Here is a 6,000-nt window from a genome sequence, read left to right as displayed (position 1 = left end):
AGAGGATGTTCGTAAAAGGTTCAGACCATGCATAATGGTATGGATAGCACTGAATGTAGCTATGGAAAGCACTTTGGCAGTTTTCAATAAGACATCCACATAAGTAAGAAGATAAAGTAACATTCTTGGAACAGAACACAGAGAGAAGTATCAGATGTAGAGGCTCTAAAATCCATTTGTGCTAACTGGTGAGTGAGACGAGCATACCAAGCCCGTGGTGCCTGTCGAAGTCCATAAAGAGCTTTTTGCAATTTGCACACATGGGTCATCCTGGAGGGATCTTCAAATCCCTTTGGTTGTTTGATATAGATATCCTCACGAAGTACCCCCATTCAAGAAAGCATTATCGAAATCAATCTAATGTATACACCATTGATTCATCACAGCAAGAGAAAGCATGGTATGGATGGTTATGAGTATTACAATTGGGCTAAAAGTAGTTGTAAAGTCAACCCCAGGGATTTGAGTAAAACCCTATGCTACCAATCATGCCTTGTATCTACCAATCATGCCTTCCGTTTTACCTTATAGACCCATTTGCTCCCTACCACAATCATGTTAGACGAATAGGGAACAAGACTCCAAGTACCATTAGAAACAAGTGCATTAAATTCCTTACTCATGGCATCACGCCAATGAGTAGATTTTACTACTTGTGAATAACTGAAGGGTTCCATAGTATCATCACGAGACTGAACTAATAGTGATTGTGGTAAGGGAGACCTGATCGTGAGATGAGAATGGGGAGGAAGAGATCCATCCATGGAACGAGTGACCATAGGATGCTGGCGAGAATGCTAAAAAGCAACTAGGACTGTTACAGCAGGAATGTCCTACTTGTGCAGGAAGCTACCAAATGGTGAGGGATATCAGTCGGTGGTGGAAGATCTGAATTATCCTATAATAGTGAGTCAAAAGCTGGGGAAACTGTAGTGGAAGTCGGAGGTGCAGCTGGAGGTGTAGGCAACAGTTGTAGATAAAACCCAGTTCGCTGAACTGATTCGGTGTAAGCAGTCACAGAGTATCCTGAGAAGTGTTGTTCATCAAAGATAACATGTCTGGAGATGTATTCTTTCCCAGATTCATGGTGCAGACAGCGATACCCTTTGTGTTTGTCGCTGTAGCCAAGAAAGATGCATTTTTTGGAATGAAAATTAATCTTGTGCCGATTGTACGGACAAAGTAGTGGATAGCAAGCACACCCAAAAATTTTGAGGAACTTGTAATCTGGAGGGGAACCGAACAGAACTTCATATGGAGACTTGTGCTGGAGAGTAGCAAAAGGAATCCGATTAGTTAGGTAAACTGATGTAAGAGCGACATCTACCCAGAAGGAGAAGGGGAGCGACGAGAAAGCCAGTAGAGACAAAATTGCTTCGATGACATGACAATGTTTCCATTTAGCACAACCATTCTATTCATGTGTGCGAGGATAGGCGAATCAATGAGCAATGCCAATGGAGTCCAGGTAAGAAGAAAGTTTTCAATATTCTCCACCCCAATCAGATTGCAAAACCTTGAGTTTGGTATTAAATAAATTTTCAACATGACACTTAAAGGATAAAAATACATCAAAAACATCTAATTTCCGTTGCACCGGAAATAACCAAGAAAATCTACTATAAGCATCAATGGAAATTACATAATATCAAAACCCTGCATTAGATAAAATTGGGACAAGGGAAGAGGTAACCTATGACTCTTAGTGACTTAACAGGACTCACAAAGTAAATTAGAACTGAAACAAAATTGACCTTCATAAAGTAGACAGAACTGAGTGACAACTTGCTTCACAATTCGCATGGTTGGATGCCCAAGACATTTGTGCCAATTATCAATAGAAGCACTTTAGCCAATCAATGCAAAAGACTGATTTGTATTGATCACCTCGCTCGAAAAACTGATACAACCCGTCTCTACTAGTTCCTCGTAGCAGGATGTTCCCCGTATAATCCTTTATAAGAAAATAATTACCATGAAATTCAAAAAATAATTTGTCATCCCAAGCAAATTTCTAAACAGATAACATATTTTTGGAGAGCTCCGATACATAAAAAAAATATTATTTAAAGAAAATTGACGAATAGTAGTATGCAGAATTAATGAAATCTGACCCACCATATTCAGGTCCAGTTTACAGATTATCAACATCAGGCGTCATGTGATGTGTTGAACCACTGTCCAAGTATCAGGTTGGATCGAAAGCATATTGAGAGAGATCAGTATTGTTGTTGTAAGCTGCTGGTTCTGCCTCCTCATTCTTGTAGTTGAGATCATATCGCCGGTAACATTTAATCACCCCATGTCCAGGCTTATTGCACAGCTAACAGATAATTGCATTTCCACGTCCTCTACCGCCATTATTCATGCGGTTTTTAGAAGAACCATACCCCCTTGCCTCTCCCACAAGTGTTCCTGGAAGGGGAGTACTGATTATTATTTTGATTTTTATTTTTAAATTTAGCCATATTGGCTGTAGGGGGTGAATCAACTGTGATAGCATTCTTTTCTAACCAGCCCTCATGGCCAAGAAGAATGCCTAAAACATCATCAATATCAAGGTCCTATATATCGGATCTATTAGTAATGGCAATAACAACATATTCATATTCGGATCCTAATCTAGTCAATATATAAAGAATCAAACCACTCATCTTTACCGGATCTACAACACCTGCAAGGCTATCGACTATGGACTTAGCTTTTCAAACATATTCAGAAATAGACATACCTCCTTTTTTGAGACCTTGAAGTTGTCTTCTGAATTGGACCGTGAGTAATTTTGCAGAAGATTTAGCCAGAGCATTCCATATATCACGAGAAGATCGATGTCCTACAACTTGAGCGAATACGTTCTCAGTGAGCGACGCAATGATCCAGGATAAGACCAGCTGATCTTTCTCAAACCACTCTATATGCACAGGATTGAGAATCATCCCACTTCCATCTGTCGGATCTGGTATATACTAAGGAGGTGCAACGATAGAACCATCTACATACTCCATCAGTCTGTTGGTGTAGAGAATTGGCAGCAACTACGCCTTCCAAAGCAGGTAGTTATCATTAGTGAGCTTGATGGGAAGATAATGAATCCCACTATGGGGAACTGAATTCAAACCTGTTGTGTTGCTAGAGGCTGACGCGTCTGCTGATTGTTACGACGCAAAACTAAAGCCGCTGGAAGCCATGGGATCGACAGAGCTCTGATACCAAGTTAAAATCAGAGAACACAAATAATGTTTGGGCACGATGAATTGGTCATTGGCCTTAAAATGTATTTATAATAGAAGAGTTGTACAAAGAGGAAACTCTATCTTAGATAGTCTTAGATAACAAACAGATCTCATTAGGATAACAATTATCCTAAACCTCTAAGGATAATTGTTATCCTAAGGATGGAGTCCTAAGGATATACACAACTGGGTATAGTGGATATACTCTAATAAGCATGATAGATAGTAGCTCTTGTACTTGAGTAGTAGTAGATGCAGCAGCTTATGGCTGAGATGATCTTGAGGCTCCAACTTCACACTCTAAGTTATGGTAGCTCTAACTACAACTAATACATCTAGTGATGTGGATTTTGTAGCAGAGGAAGATGCACAATCAGTAGTAACTACTGCATTGGCATTCCCCTTCTTATGCTTGAGCCTTAAAAGAATAAGATGAGGATACAGCTTCAAACAAGTGTCTATAGTGTGCTTTAGCTTCTTACAATAATCACACACCACATCCCTCTTGTCTTCCCTTTTCATTCCCCTCTCCTTATCACCAACAAGTTTTAATTTCACTACTACCAAGGCTGATTCCATGGGTGGGATTTGTAACAATAACTTATCTTCTACTCTCTTCATTATGTATTAGTGAATAAGATTAAGACAAAGTGACACTATCCCTAATGATTAAGTGTTGCCTTACAATATAATAATCTGAATTTTATCTAGCAAAAAATTCAAACACCCTCTTTGTTTTAACCAACTTCCTATATGTTGTTGGATCCTTTTGGCTTTCCCATTCAATAGTCTCCAAGGGATCAATCTCGAGCCATAGAGATTTTAATGTAGAGAAGTAAACTAATATAGGTTTCTCCCCATGGTTAAGGTTATTCACTTCACTTTTCAACTCATATGCCATAGTAACATTTAGGGGTTGTGAGTAGATTTCCTTTATATTCTACCAGATTTCCTTAGTAGTCTTCCTCCATAAGTAATTTCTCCTACTATGTGGTTGTACAGAATTGCACAACCAAGTCATCACTAGATAGTTTTCCTAAACCCATTTAGCATAAGTCTTCCTTTGTTGGTTTCTTAATGTCTCCAGTTACATCCAAACTTCCCCCATCCCCTAATAGCCATCATAGATGATTGGGTCCATTCCAGGTAATTTGTGACATCAAACGTAATAGCAGTAATCATAAAAGTATTATCTAACATACTCCCAAACCCCATAGATCCATATCCAAAGGATTTTGGCTCCTCAATTGTCTCCATACTAATCACACCACCAAGACCTCACAAATCCTTAAGAAGGTGACTAAAACGGAGCTTATGTAGTAATCCAGTATAAATTACAGGATACTCTCTTAACATTCCGATAGTGAAATCAGAATAGTATAAGTAAATCGGATAAGTCAAAAAACTAGAACTCACATGTTCTCAGTAGAAACCCAAGAACCAGCCTAGGGAGAAAACCCAAAAGATTCAATCGCTCCTTCCAGAACATCCCAATTACTTTTTACAGGCTATCAATCTCAGAAAAGAACTATTCTCTACTTAGAAACCACTGAGCGCCAGTACCAATTGAAGATTTAACCCCTAAACCTTAATCTAATCCAAAGAACACTAATTCTTGCTAGTTATTAGTGATCTCCAAGGTTACAGATCATGGGCAGCAAAAATTTCTCCAACAAACCTCAAAGAATCAGGCAATGCAGACTGAAATATCCAGCCCTAATAAACCCTCATGTAGCCGGCTGGAAGAAGCCTACATGGGAACCCTAGCAAGCCTTAAACCTTGCTCAAATACCAAGATGGCTGGTGCAGTTTCAGCAAGAAAAGAAAGGAAAAATAAAAAGAAAAACTAGAAGAAAGAAGAAAGGAAGAGAAGAGAAGAATAATGGGAAGATAAAGGGAGTAGATCAAATCAGTTTTGAAGAATGGGAATAATGGGAAGATAAAGGAAGATTTAATATTAATATGCTTCTATCACAAAAGATCTACAATGACATCTATGCCCCTACCACCCAAAACACTCCTTAACAGACAATAATAGCTAAAGCAAGCCTAGAAAGACTAATAACCAGTAAATAAAAAAGGTAACTAATACAATAATGCTTCTCCACATACTATAAAGCTCAACATGCCCAAGCGAAACCCAAACGAGATGTTGGGTTAAGCTCGGGTTTGGCCTTGGCTCGTAAACTTGGGCTTAACCTTGAGTTGGATAAAGCCTAAGATCGAGGTTTGAGAGTTAGGGTTAGGCTTGGGTTGACCCTCAACCCGACCCAACCCACCCGGTTGCACCCTAAGGAGCATTGTGACATTCCTAATTGCATTAGTTTTTATTTTTCATTAAATTGTTTTAACTTTTATTAAATTTTTATTTAGTATTAATTTTTGTTATTTTTAAATGGACCAGGGGATTTTTAAATAATTAATAATTAAGTTCAAAACTATTAATTTTCTTAATTTTTTAATTATCAACAAATTTGCAATATCGTTTTATTTTTTTAATGAAATTTAAATGGATATCAAATTATAAGATTTAATTTTGAAACTAAAGTTTTCTTACTTTTTTATTGTTTTATTAATAAACATGTATTAATTTATATTAACTATTTTTAAATAAAACTTGCATTGGTAAAAAAAAATTAATAAAATACTTTTTATTAATTCATATTATTTTTTATCTATAATTTTTATTATATTACTAACTTAATTATTTAATTAGTTAAATAATTATCTTATTATTCAATTAATCTTTTTAATTATATAATCGTAG

General features: G+C 37.1%; 1 protein-coding gene across 1 annotated transcript in view; it reads right to left on the bottom strand.

Moving 5' to 3' along the window:
* Nucleotides 1–1,709: 1,709 nt before the first annotated feature.
* LOC148874154 (PPR repeat protein) overlaps nucleotides 1,710–6,000 on the bottom strand; it is a 63,820-nt gene continuing 59,529 nt past the window's right edge. The window contains exons 7-10 of the mRNA XM_088978047.1: nucleotides 3,119–3,203; nucleotides 2,732–3,041; nucleotides 2,119–2,415; nucleotides 1,710–1,954 (exon numbers count right to left, since the gene is read on the bottom strand). The gene's annotated coding sequence lies outside the window, so the exon portion shown is untranslated. The remainder of the gene's footprint in view (nucleotides 1,955–2,118; nucleotides 2,416–2,731; nucleotides 3,042–3,118; nucleotides 3,204–6,000) is intronic.

This window comes from Nelumbo lutea, chromosome 1, assembly GCF_056320005.1.
Source record: "Nelumbo lutea isolate HS-2025 chromosome 1, American lotus-T2T, whole genome shotgun sequence".
In the NCBI taxonomy this organism is placed as follows: domain Eukaryota; kingdom Viridiplantae; phylum Streptophyta; class Magnoliopsida; order Proteales; family Nelumbonaceae; genus Nelumbo; species Nelumbo lutea.
Note: the sequence above shows the minus strand (reverse complement) of the source record. Positions and strands in the feature narration are given on the sequence as shown.